Raw genomic sequence first — 13,380 nt, forward strand, 5'->3', positions numbered from 1 at the left:
CTCGCTGTCTGGGGAGGAGGGGAGGATGTGCTCCGCGGGCTTGGGCGATGTTTAGGGAGGCTGGTGGTCGAGGAAGGTGGAGGCAGGGGCCGGCCAGGGAGGGACTGAAGGACGCGGGGGTCTGCTTCCGCTTCTGTTTGGGGGGCCTGGGGAACTGGAATCGGGAGAAAGGGGGACTTGCTTTGCTGATTCGCCGCCGATTGGGAGAACTCGAGTTGTGGGGCGGTTAGCGAGACTGAGGCCATGGAAAGGATGCTTTCGTGGGATTGGGGGGCCCGGGTGACCCCTTCGCTCCGGCGGGTATTGACGGAGCTTGCGGTGGGGTGGGAGGGTGCTGTTCTCCAGCCCTTTGGGAGGGCTAGGTTTCGGGGAATGGAAGTCGGAGGCTGGCTGCGGAGGACTGAGGATGTGGGGAGCAGCCTGCGTTCTGGGGTCGGGGGTGCCCTCCCTCTCTATTGGGGCGATTGGGGCAGGGGCGCGGGCAGCCCTTCTGTGCCGGCTTGAGGCATCCTCTTTGGGCGCAGTGAGAGGGCAGAGCGCAGGCGGTTTGGGAGAGATCTCGTGTCATCCCCAGCCCCCGGCCCTTGGTCCCTTCTCTCCGCTGCTCTGCTAGAATGGATTGCCGGGGTCCGGGCGCTGGCGCGCGGGGGGGCGGGCGGGTCGGCTGCCGGGTTGCTGTTCGCGCCGGGGCGGATTTTTTCCTGTCTCGCGCTCCCTGCCTACCTTCGTCTTTGCCCTTTTGCAGGCTGTTCGCGGCTAGCAGACCCAGATCCTCTCTTTTCTGGCCGGGTTAAGACGAGAACAATATTGGCCATTGAAAACTACAATAAATCGTAACGGTGTACGGCTCGGCCACCCTCCGCTTCCAGCCCTCAGCTGGCAGGCCCCCCTCCTCCCTCCCCTGGGGAGGGCAGAGGCCAGCTGCCTCCCTCTCCTCTCTTGCAGGTCCCCCGGGCTGCAGCCCGGAGCTCCCTCGTAGCTGTCCTGCTCCCTCCCTGGGGGTGGAGGCCAAGTCCTGCTCTAGCCAGGGGAAGAGCTGTTAGAAAGGGGGCGATTCGCTTTTCATCCCTTGCTCCCCTAAGGACAGAGAATTCCCGGTTTTTCTGCCCTCTCATCTTCCAGCTCCTGGATACCCGGAGGTGGAGGTTATCTGAATCAAGAAAAAGAGGAAAGTGCCCCGAGGTTTCCGCTCTGGTTACAGCCGCCAGTCTCCGGGCGGCGGGAGCGCCCTTTTTTGGTGCAGCGGGTTCCCCAGTCCCGTCGTGCGCCCCGGATGAGGGCGCGGGCACCCTCGCCGCCCTCGAGGATCCCTCTCGGGGGACTGGCAGCGAATGCCCCTTTTGCACATTCGGGGATGGCCTCGAGGGGCAGAAAGGCAAAGCACCGTCTTGTCTTCTGCACCCCATTTTCTCTCTGCGCATCCTCCTGCTCGCGGAGCGGCACGAAGCTCCTGCCACAGCCTAGAAGCCCAGCTCAGAGGCCGAGCGAGGACGTGCGTCCACACTCACCCTGGGGCCTGGGGTTTGCCCACTGGAGTCCTGCCTCTACGGTTGTGCGGGCCATGGGGGCATCTCTCCTTAGAAACAGCTGCCTTCATTCAGTTAAAGACCACTGCTCAGTATTTGGGTTAATTATTTCCCCCTTCTAGTCTCCTTTGCTATGCCACGGACTTGCCAGCTGAGCGGGCTCAGGTGCACACTGGGGTCGAGCTTTGTGAGGGCCATGCCTTGATGGGTGCAGTGGGAGGCCGTGGAGGGCAACCTTTTAAATTAGAGGAATTTCCAGTTCCACTTATGTCCTTTTTGTGCTCGGGGATGCAGTCAGTGGGCTGACCGTGATTTTCTTTTTCCTGGTGTTTGAGGAAGCTTGAGATCCAAAATTGGACTTGCCAGGGAGCCTGCCTTCGTGGGGCTTGGACCATTTTCGTCTTCTCATTTTCTTTTGGCGCCCACGCTGCGAGGTAAATAGCCGCTTTCCTGGTCCGGGAGCCGAGGGGTGTCGGAAAGGGAAAGGGCAGTGGTGGGAGGCGCAGGGAAGAAGGCGGTTTGGTTTGGAAAAATGCAGCCGGAGAGGGTGCAGCAGCCTTTGGAGCAAGGCAAAGTTAAAATATCAGAGCTCTGGGAGACGCTTGCTTTCCGTTTTCCGAGGTTGCCGCGACGCCGCTGGACCTCAGGGGGCGCCCCCGAGCCACTGGTGGGGCTCCTGCCACCTCCACACTGGTCGGCCTCGGCCACCTCCACGCCGCGGGAATGGGGCGCGCGTTCCCGGGTTCCGAGACTGGGGGCTGCAGACGCGCCTTGGCGCGAGGAGGCGGCCTAGGCCTGAGGATGCTGCTCCTGGCCTTCCCGAAACCGGGTAGGGGCTGGAGTTCGCCTTGGGACCCCCACTTCTTGCCTGCCGTAACCTCAGAAGAGCTTCTCTGTTTGACACGAGGGATAAAAATGCTTCTGTTTTGGAGTAGGGTCCTCTTTGTGAGGTCTTAGCCAAAATCCTTTGTTACTTAGTATTTTTGTTTCCTCTCAGAATCGCGTAACTCTTCAGTTGCATTTTCAGTTGCATTGAGCTCTCAGCTCCTGTTCCGGATACTGGGTAGCTGTAGTTGGGGCAGGGCGTTGGAATCACAGCCCTGGCATGGGCTTTTTCCCAGTGGATCAGAAACAGTGGCTTTTAGTCTTTCAACAGCAGTGTGGCAGGTTTGGGATCAATTCAGGGTTAATAATGCCTCAAGTGTTGCTTTCCAAGTGCAAAGCCAAGATACTAGGCATATTAGGTTCTTACACATGTTTAAAAAGTACTACAGAAACATTTACAAAAATAGCAAAATATAATGGATCCCCCACCCAACTTCAAAACTCGCAGCTGAATCTTCCCTCATCTCTTCCTCCCCAACACATTATTATTGTAAAGCAGATCCTACACATAGTTCAAACTGATACATACATACACACACACACACACACACACACACACACACACATATATATGTATATATATATATGTCCAATCACTGGGAATTTAATGGCCTCAGACCCAATATAAATTATGTTACTTGAGAGGGTTAACCTTTTATCTGTTTCACATTCTCAAGCTATTCAGCAGATTTTTTTTTAAAAATTGATTTTTGTCTTCCAGCCCTCAGAGTGAAACTCTGGTTTTGTTATGTTTTGTATTGTAATTACATCTAGGATGATGCCATTGGAAACACTTGAGATGGATAATAAGTTCACCTGTGTGCCTTGGATGTGTCAGAATTGGAGGCTCCATGATTGATGTCGGGAGAATCATGAATCTCCCTCTGAGCGGTCTTTGCTTTTATTTTGCATGTTCGGGCTTTAGTCCTGATGGGCATCCCTTACGGCCTTTTTTGGAAAACACACAAGTAATATTTGGAAGTCAGCAATCTTTCTCTTTACAGGGTGTGAGATCATACAGGTCCCCCCGCCCCGCTCACGTATCATGTTTGAAAATGAAGAATCTTTATTCAGTCTCTAAACTGGGTCCCTTTGACACAGTTATGGAATAAAAATCTTTGATGTTTCCTTCTAACACGGTGTTCACATTCGAGGGTTGATGGACTTAGAACACTAATAAAGACAGGCATAAACAGGGCCTTTTGGAAATAGAGGAAGTTGTTGGTGTTACTGGAAGAAGAGAGGTCATAGGAAAGGTTGGCCTCTGTGGGAAAAGTGAGTATCCCATAGTAAAGCTGTGAGCTTCTTCCCTTAATTATGGACCTGTTTTCACTGAATAAAAGATTATGTTGTTGTTTACTTGAAGCAATCCAGGGAATGCTGATGATTTAATGCAGCAAAGCAAACAAGCTCTTTCAGATTTGCCTTTCTATTCTAAGAAGCTCCAGTTAACAGAGTAGAATCAGTTGCGTACTTGAATGCCGATTGCAAGTAACTTTCTTTGTAATCAGGATAGATCCTTTAAAATGCCCTAGAGTAATTTGGGAGCCTCTCCTACCCCCTTGCCTCCCTACCTTTTTCTGGAGACTTCTTTTCTTTTTTTGAGATGGAATCTCCTGCCTCAGAGCCTCCCGAGTAGCTGGGCATACAGACACGTGCCACCATGCCTGGCTAATTTTTTAATTTTGTAGAGATGGGGTTTCACCGTGTTGGCCAGGCTGGTCTTAAACTCTTGACTTCAGATGATCCACCTGTCTCAGCCTCCCAAAGTGCTGGGATTACAGGCGTGAGCCACTGTGTCCAGTCCCTGGAAACTTTTTTTTTTTTTTTTTTTGGAGACGGAGTCTCTCTCTGTTGACAGATGCCAAGCTGGAGGGCAGTGGCACAATCTCAGCTCACTGCAACCTCTGCCTCTCGGGTTCAAGCAGTTCCCCTGCCTCAGCCTCCCGAGTAGCTGGGACTACAGGTGCACACTACCACACCCAGCTAAATTTTTTTGTATTTTTAGTAGAGATGGAGTTCATCATGTTGGCCAGGATGGTCTCGATCTCTTGACCTCGTGATCCGTCCGCCTCGGCCTCCCAAAGTGCTGGGATTATAGGCTTGAGCCACCTGGCGCCCAGCCCCTGGAAACTTCTTAACCAAAGAGACAGTCTGGGTACTTAAATTAGCCTTATGTGGGTGAAGAAGGCAAATTAAGCATTGCTACTGGGCTGTTGCTTTAGCGCTTGGCTTTTTACAGGGAAACGCTGTTTGTTCTTTTAAAATCTGGATTTCCACTCAGCATGTGGGACAGTGAAATGCCATTTCTAGGCAGGATGAAGATGACAGTGTGTGTACAATTCTCAATTAAGAGATTTAAACATTTGTAATTAACACTGTCATCCTGGGTTACATTTCATGTGGTCACATTCCATAACCCAGAGCTTAGGGGAAAAATTTAGGGCATCCGAAGTTCCTACTTGATGCCCTGAAATAAGGCCTTGGTTTGCTTTGGTTTGAAGTTGACCTCTGTTAAATATTGGGTGGTGGTTATTGAAACTGTTTTTGACTGTGTCCTGTTTAGAGAATAAAAGGGCTGTGTCCAATAATATGATGGAAGCCAAGGAGTACCCTGCTCCCTACCTTTAATTCTCCACCTGAGCTTGATCTAGGTAAAGTAGCCACTGATGAGGCAGAGGGAATGGCTTAGGAGGGGCTGAGAAGAGCCTGCTCCCAGCCAGCTGTGAGGGCTTCCTGTGGAATTTGGCAGTGGTCACTGAATTTGTCCCAGAATGAGGTTGCCTGGGCAAATGATTAAAAGATAAGGCAGGGCACTGTGGCTCCTGTAATCCCAGTGTTTTGGGAGGCAGGAGGGTTGCTTGAGCCCAGGAGTTCGAGACAGGCCAGGGCAACATGGGGAGACCCTGCTTCTATAAATAAAACAAAAATCAGCCGAGTGCACTCCTTAGTCCCCACTACTCGAGTGGTTAAGATGGGAGGATTGCTTGAGCCCACAAGATTGAGGCTGTGGTGAGCTGTACTCATGCCGCTGCACTCCAGCTTGGGTGACACAGTGAGGAGACCCTGTCTCAAAAAAAAAAAAAAAAAAAGATTAAAAGATCAAATGTGGGCTGGGCATGGTGGCTCATGCCTGTCGTCTCAGCACTTTAGGTAACCAAGGTGGGCAGATTGCTTAAGCCTAGGAGTTTGGGAGCAGCCATCGGCAACCTGGCGAGACCCCATCTCTACAAAAATAAAAAAATTAGCTGCACATGGTGGTGTGTGCCTACAGTTCCAGCTACTCCAGAAGTGGAGGACAGGAGTTTGGGGCTGCAGTGAGCTGTGATGGTGCCACTGCACTCCAGCCTGGGTGTCAGAGTGACACCCTGTTCTAAAAAAAAAAAAAAAAAAAAAAAAAAAAAACCTCCATTTGCCCGCTGAGAAATGGGAGCAACCCTGTTGCTTGGAAATGAACTATATCCAGGACTATGGCAATATTCTGCACACTTAAAAAGTCAAATGTACTTGTGTAAAAAGAGTTATTTGTTACAGACTTTGCTTTAACGTATTTCTGGTATTGTGTTTATGTGGAGTTTAAGCAATAAAAACCAATAAAAAGGATAAGTATATTCCAGAAACCTGTATTTACTTTCCCTTGTTTTTCCTTACGATTTGCCTGTTGCAAATTTCCAAGAACACAGGATTGTTGATGTCTCTTTAAAAAATGTCTTAAGGTAATACAGGTAAATTTCACTTTCAGTAAAGTCTGTGATGATTGAGATGTATAACAAATAAATTCATGGTTACTCAGTATGAAAAGGATTGTTAGGTAATGGCTGTGCAGTATTTCTTTAAGTAGCTAGAAGGCTTCTTGAGTGATTGTCCCCTCCTATGGGGACAGCTATAATTGGAGGGACCATTTCACCTGGTGTCATTTGTAGCAAGATGTTTGGTGTTTTGACAGAAAAATATATTCTGTGTGAGATGGCTTACTGGGTTTGTGCAGGCCCAAGGTTTTTATGATTGCAGCCCTTAATACAACGATTAAATTTTTTTTTTTTTTTTTTGGCTGGGCATGGTGGCTTACGTCTGTAATCCCATCACTTTGGGAAGCTGAGGCGGGTGGATCACGAGGTCAAGAGATCGAGACCGTCCTGGCTAACAAGCTGAAACCCTGTCTCTACAAAAAATACAAAAATTAGCTGGACGTGGTGGCAGGCGCCTGCAGTCCCAGCTACTCAGGACCGCTTAAAAAAAAAAATTTTTTTTTTTTTTTTTAAGTCCTTCTAGGGCTAGGAAGAGGAATGACAGCTGATGAGGTTTTATATGTGCCTGGTATCTCTTTTGGAAGCCTCCCAAACTGGATTGGGTAGTATTTCACTTGTACTTGGGGTGGGTGAGGCAGGAGGTAACTTACACATTGAATGAGAACTTTGATGTCTGTCAGCCAGTTGATGAGAGTCGCCATACTGTTTTGTCAGCAGGTGGCAGGAAGAAATCCTTTAGGAGTCTGGAACTTGTTAATACTTTTTATTTGTTTTCTAAACCAGGTGGCTATTGAGAGTTAAACAGAATATAGCAAAGTAGGTAAGAATATGGCCTCTGGGGCCAGCCTACTTTTCCCATTGATAGCTGTGCTGCCTTAGAAAACTTACCCTCTCTGTGCCTCATTATTTTTTTTTTTCCTCTGTGAAACGGGGTGGTGATAGAAGCCTACGGTCTTTGTGAGGCTTGAATGAGAATGCATATAAGGACTTAGTACTGTGCATGGTAAGTAGTATGTGCTCAATATCCATTTGTTTTAATCAAAAATTTTTTATATTTATGGAGACAGGGTCTCTCCCTATGTTGCCCAGGCTGGTCTTAAACTCCTTACCTCAGGTGATCCTCCTACCTCAGCTTCCCAAAGTGCTAGGTTTGCAGGCCTGAGCCATTGCTCATGGCCCATGTTTTTATTTCTTTCTTTCTTTTCTTTTCTTTCTTTCTTTCTTTTTTTTTTTTTGAGATGGAGTCTCACTCTGTCACCAGGTTTAGGGTGCGGTGGCTCAATCTCGACTCACTGCAGCCTCCGCCTTTCGAGTTCAAGCAATTCTCCTGCCTCAGCCTCTCGAGTAGTCAGAACTACAGGCACGCGCCACCATGCCCACCTAATTTTTATATTTTTAGTAGAGATGGGGTTTCACAATGTTGGCTAGGGATGGTCTTGATCTCTTGACCTTGTGATCCACCCACCTCAGCCTCCTAAAGTGCTGGGATTACAGGCATGAGCCACCGTGGCCCCCACTGTTTTTATTTTATGTGTATTTAAGAGATTTGGACGGGAGTACATGGAAAGGAGGAGAGTGGAACTGAAAAGGACGAGTGTATGTATAGACAGTTTAAAAAAAATTTTGTAAACATGTATGATGGGTTTTTGTGCGTGTCTTTGCTGTTGAGGGTAAGGAGGAGTAGGGATCAACATGAGGACATCCTATGTAAGATTACTAACAGGTTACATTTTGAGGTTTAAAGAAATGAGAAAGCCCTCACGAAGTCTGAGATACCGCCTTGCCCACATTGCAAAGGAGGTCTCTGCTTTCTCAGTTTAAAGTGGGAAAAATGCTTTCTGCAGGCTTGAAATATACCTCATGAATCTTCCAAATTCCTGTGTAGAAAGAGTCACTTGGTCCTGAACCCTGAGATGTTTGTTAATTTCTATTCTCAGGCCTTATGGAGGGTGTAGTAACGGAGGGAAATAGGTTACTCTCATTACTGGGTTTCAGTTTGGCTCCACTGATGGGAGGCAAACAATAGTTGATGGGAGACAAACAGTAGTTGGGTATTTGCTTGTATTTTGCACTTGTTTAACGCCTGAATACAACTCATATCCTGTCTCCGTATTTTCATGGATTCAGAGCTACAGCGCATATGAGAGAGAACCACACACTCATGCGCACCTCGTGCCCTCTAATCTTTTTTTTCAGACTGAAATCGGCATGATATTTTTCTGGCCAAACAACAAAATGTGATTTTAAACTACTCAGTTTAGCTATTTTTGGGGAGTAGCAAAGTGACACAGTTGGCTGCTGAATTCTAGCAACTATAAAAGAAAAAAATGAAAGCATAGTTCATGGAATATGTAACACTTCCATGTAAGAAAATAGGACAACTGGTTCTTATTTTTGGGTCTGTGATACTATCTTTCTAAGTGAGTGAAGCAGGGTGTTGTATAATGCAGTGGATATACTTTTGAGGAATTCATACTAGTTACAATATACATCTAAGAGATATTTGAGTTCTCATACCGTTGCTGCCTCATGAATTCTACAGTGCCCTTAAATCGTATCTGCTCATTAATTGGGAATGATTCGGATAGGGGACATGGCCATAAGCAGTTGACCAAGCATAAAAGCATAGTCCAGATTAGTGAGGAAATATTACTCACTTTCTGAGGTTGTCTCGAGGACTTTTTAAGAATTGTCAGAAATATTTTATTTACAAAGCAGTGGCTATTTATAAATGAGCTCTACCCATTTTTTAAAATGACACTTTTCCAGAAGCATTTCCCTTCACTAAGTGTGGAGGCTTAGCTCTGTCTGTGGGTAGCTAAGGGTGATTATCCTTGGGTGGTTACCCAGCATCTTGTGGGAGTAGGGTTGGGTGGCGCTGGGGATCTGGGAGTTCCAGGTATACTTATCTCTTATTCAGAATCCACACCAAAACCCCAGAGACCCGGGCTGAAAGACTCAGTTCATTACAGCATTTACCTTGGGCAAATGGGCCCCAGCCTTTTAATCTATAAAATGGGAACAGTAGTTAAATTAGCCTACGCTTACCAAGCACTTATGATCTGTGGCCGGAGCTTGAGCATTTTTATATGCTTTTAGTCATCCGTGGAAGTAGAAACCGTGATTACTCCTACTGTAGGATGAGGAAACTAAAGTTGAAGGAGGTAGGTTCAAGGTCACCAGGGCAGTAAGGGGGTGTGACTAATGTTCCTCTAATCATGGCTCAGGATTTTTGTTTTTTTAAATTTCAGACCATGTGCTTTTTGAAGACAGTATGGAAACTGTTTTTCCTAATTGCACAGGAGGGCCAATTAAAAGATTGAGCTTCATGCATTTCACCCTATTACTTTTCCCATACAGGCAAGTGCCATAAACACTGGGTGAAATAAAGGTGCCTTCCTGTACTTGCTACAATTAAATAAGGAAGTAATGTAATTAGTATAGGATTTTATTTGGTTACGTTGAAGAGATGACCTTTCAGCAAATTACTTTAGCTTCTGAATAAGCTGATAATAACTGTGGGTAGAGTCTGAATTTGTTGGTGGTGAGTTTTGTTGACACTACTCCTCTTCCAAATTACCTAAATTGATTTGCTTTGTAATTTGAGAAATTTTGTTTGGGGCTTTGAATATGGTGACTTTGTAATAATGCCGTATTTTTAATATCCCATGTATATCACCTAAGTGTGGGCTGCAGGCTCTGAGTCATAACTTCAGGAAAAGGTCTGAGGGAGTTGTGTTTGGCACCAGATGGCTGGGTTCTGCATTTTTCCTCTGGAGTTTAGAACTAGCTGTGGGAGCCAGCCAAACCAGCTGTGGGATCTTAGGCAAGACCCTTGGTTTTCTGTGGGGTTGTTTTCCTCACCCTTTACTAAATGGCTTCTAAAATGTTTTCTGAAATTTTAGAGATTGTTGATTCCAGGCTAGGCAGTTTGGAAGGGTTATGGTCTTTTTGCAATATGCAAATCAGATACCCGGGACCTGGTGTGATTTGTGCGGTGCACTTGTTGATTTTTTCCTATGAGGGCTTGCCTCCTAAGGCATTGAGAACCCTTCCATTATCTTGCTAACCTTGCTGCAGATTATTCTGAGGGAGTAGCAGACAAGGTGATGAGTGGAACTTGGTTAATGGAATGCCTGTAAGCTATTTTTTGTTTGTTTGTTTATTTAAACATGAAACCTTATTTTTCCTGGAGACAGAAATTAAATACAGAGATTTGCTCATGCCAACAAAGTTATGTGTAGCCTTTAAAACTAATGTGATTTAAGATTGGAGTGGCGGGGACAGTTGTCTTTGTGTGAAATGAGACAAGAAGCTAGTTCTGGATCTTGTGTCTGGAAAGGAGAAATAGAGAAAGGACAGGCATTTGGGTTGTCTGGAATTCTCCAGATGTTCTGTTTGGGTATACTGTGTTTAAAAGAAAAAAAATGAATTAAAAATTAAGAATGGATTAAAAATCAGTCATTTCGCATTCATGCCGTCAACAAGTTTCTTAGTGCCTAGAGCATGCCAGGTACTGTTGTAGGCACCGGGAGACCATGGTGACTGTAACAGATGGAAGCCCTGGTCCTCTTGAGAACTTCCCATGAAAGTCTGGGTTACTCTTGAAAAATAGGAAGATCTAGCAGCCTAGGGCCTATGTCTTGCTTGGCAACAGTGTTAACCTGAAATTAAATAGTGCTACCCCATGGGATGGGGCACACGTCTGGCCCATAGTGGTTATTTACAATACATAGCTGGCCCCTGGAGGTGTTTGTCACCCAAGCGTAGGTGTTTTTCTGAGGGACAGATTTTTTTTTTCTTTGGGCTTGTTTGGGGTTTTATCTCGCCTGAAATTATTTCATGTGTAACCGTGTGCATTGCTGGCTGATGACATGACTTCTTTCCTGCCAGTCTCACCTATGAAGCTGAGGCTTAGGTCTCCTGGATGTGTCCTTTTCTGGGCTCTACAAATTGCCTGCTGCTTGGGTATTTTACAGTCATGCGTTGACTTCTCTTGTTGATCTGAATTTCTGTTAGCTTGTTCAACTAAAACAAAAGTGTGTTTTGAAAAATCGCTCAAGCCGGGCGTGGTGGCTCAAGCCTGTAATCCCAGCACTTTGGGAGGCTGAGGCGGGCGGATCACGAGGTCAAGAGATCGAGACCATCCTGGTCAACATGGTGAAACCCCGTCTCTACTAAAAATACAAAAAATTAGCTGGGCGTGGTGGCACGTGCCTGTAATCCCAGCTACTCAGGAGGCTGAGGCAGGAGAATTGCCTGAACCCAGGAGGCGGAGGTTGCGGTGAGCTGAGATCGCACCATTGCACTCCAGCCTGGGTAACGAGTGAAACTCCGTCTAAAAAAAAAAAAAAAAAGAAAAAGAAAAATCGCTCATTTAAGAGCTGGTTCTCTTGGTCACTTTCTTGTTATCAAATGGCCCATGAAGGGTATGATGTGGGGAGACAAAGAGGAAAAGCCAGTGACTAATATAGTAGGATCTGAGTACATTAATGTTGGAGATGCCGTATTAGTGGGTCTCTTGCTGTTTAATTATTTTTTATGGTATGTCTGCCTTCCTAATTTTCACATGGATTTTCAATAAATGATAGAAATAATGCACATTTTAAGTTTTCCAAAAACAACATGTGAAAGCCTGAACTTTGTACACAATAGAGTAGCTAGCTTTTGACTATTGCAGATGGAAGGTTTGAGGGGATGATTCCTTCCTTCACCCTTGTTTCAGTACATGTTCATTAAGTGGTCACTGTCATATGTAGGACATTTGCATGATTTTCCCACATGTCATTCAGAACCAAATTAGAATATGTTCTTTTTTTTTTTTTTTTTTTTTTTAAATGGAGTCTTGCTCTGTTGCCAGGCAGGAGTGCAGTGGTACAATCTCAGTTCATTCAGCCTCTGCCTTTCGGGTTCAGGTCTGCCTCTGTCTCCCAAGTACCTGGGACTACAGGCGCATGCCACCAAGCCAAGCTAATTTTTGCATTTTTTAGTAGAGATGGGGTTTTACCATGTTGGCCAGGATGGTCTCAATCTCTTGACCTCGTGATTTGCCTGCCTCAGCCTCCCAAAGTGCTGAGATTACAGGTGTGAGCCACTGTGCCTGGCCTTAGACTGTGTTCTTTGGGGTCAGGACCACATTCCTGCTTGTGCTGTATCTTTGAGGTCTAGGTAGCGATAGTCATGTTTGAGGACTGGCAGAATGAGAAGATAATGCTCTTCAAATGATTACAGGATGTTCGACAAGACATTGATATCATTGATGTCATTTCCAGATATCTCACATTTGTATATTGCATCTTCTTAAAAGATAAGCTATCCAAGGTTAATTTCTTCCTTAAGAGAATTCCAAGTATATATATTGTCATAAGGGTTGAAGTTTATCTTTAGAAAGAGAGAAGGTCTTCTATTGGCCATGAAGGTATCTGCAGCTGAAAACAAGATTCTGTTCTAATTAAGGAACAAATGTCTGTGGGACAGCAGGATCATATTTTGATGGTTGTAGTGGTAGTAAGCCTTTTTTTTTCTTTCTTGTGGAATAATTTAAGCTAAATTCTGTGAATCTAGTGGTCATTGTATCAGAAGTGGCCTTGGCTCTTAGCGTTGATTCAGGACAAGGTAGCCCACTTATTTCTGCTTTGGTTGTCCCAGAAACGGTGAATGAGGTATGTAGAGAGCAGCAGAGCTTCCCTCCGCTGACAGTGGAGCAGGAAAATGAATACTGATCTGTTGCCCAGTAATGGCTTTGTGCAGGTTGGTCTAAGAGAGGGGCTTGCCTGAGCTGATCATGCCTGGTTGACAAATACGAGTTGATCATCAGATCTCCTGCCCTTGATGAGACAGTTGTTGGCTGGTGCATCGTGGTGATTCCAGGTGTGTGTAGGCAGAAGCTAAGTTTTCTCGAACACATCACTCGTCCATGCCTGCCCTATTTTATCCTCTTCCTCACTGGTTGTTTTCTCTTTTAAAACTAGTCATTTTCTCTTATTTCCATGTGCGTAAAGGCTGTGAGTGGAGGGTGCAGAAAATCTCTTGACAGTTTTAGGCACTCGCTCTGCATTTTCTCAGTCAATTCAGGCGGAAGCTGCTGGGAAATTATTTAATGGGACAGAGGTTTGTATGCCAGAGGTCTTAGTCCATTTGGTGTTGCTGTAATGTTACCTGAGACTGGGTGGTTTGTAAAGAAAAGAGGTTTATTTAGCTTACAGTTCTGCAGGCTGAGA

General features: G+C 45.9%; 1 protein-coding gene and 1 long non-coding RNA gene across 4 annotated transcripts in view; both read left to right on the plus strand.

Moving 5' to 3' along the window:
- Window positions 1-13,380, plus strand: part of PTPRG (protein tyrosine phosphatase receptor type G) — a 777,462-nt gene that overhangs the window by 926 nt on the left and 763,156 nt on the right. The window lies entirely within an intron of this gene.
- LOC141585379 (uncharacterized) overlaps window positions 1-13,380 on the plus strand; it is an 89,907-nt gene continuing 76,527 nt past the window's right edge. Inside the window, exon 1 of the long non-coding RNA XR_012518804.1 lies at window positions 1-13,380. This exon is cut by the window's right edge and continues 49,576 nt beyond it. This is a non-coding gene — a long non-coding RNA (uncharacterized LOC141585379).

Source organism: Saimiri boliviensis, chromosome 8, assembly GCF_048565385.1.
Source record: "Saimiri boliviensis isolate mSaiBol1 chromosome 8, mSaiBol1.pri, whole genome shotgun sequence".
Lineage (NCBI taxonomy): Eukaryota > Metazoa > Chordata > Mammalia > Primates > Cebidae > Saimiri > Saimiri boliviensis.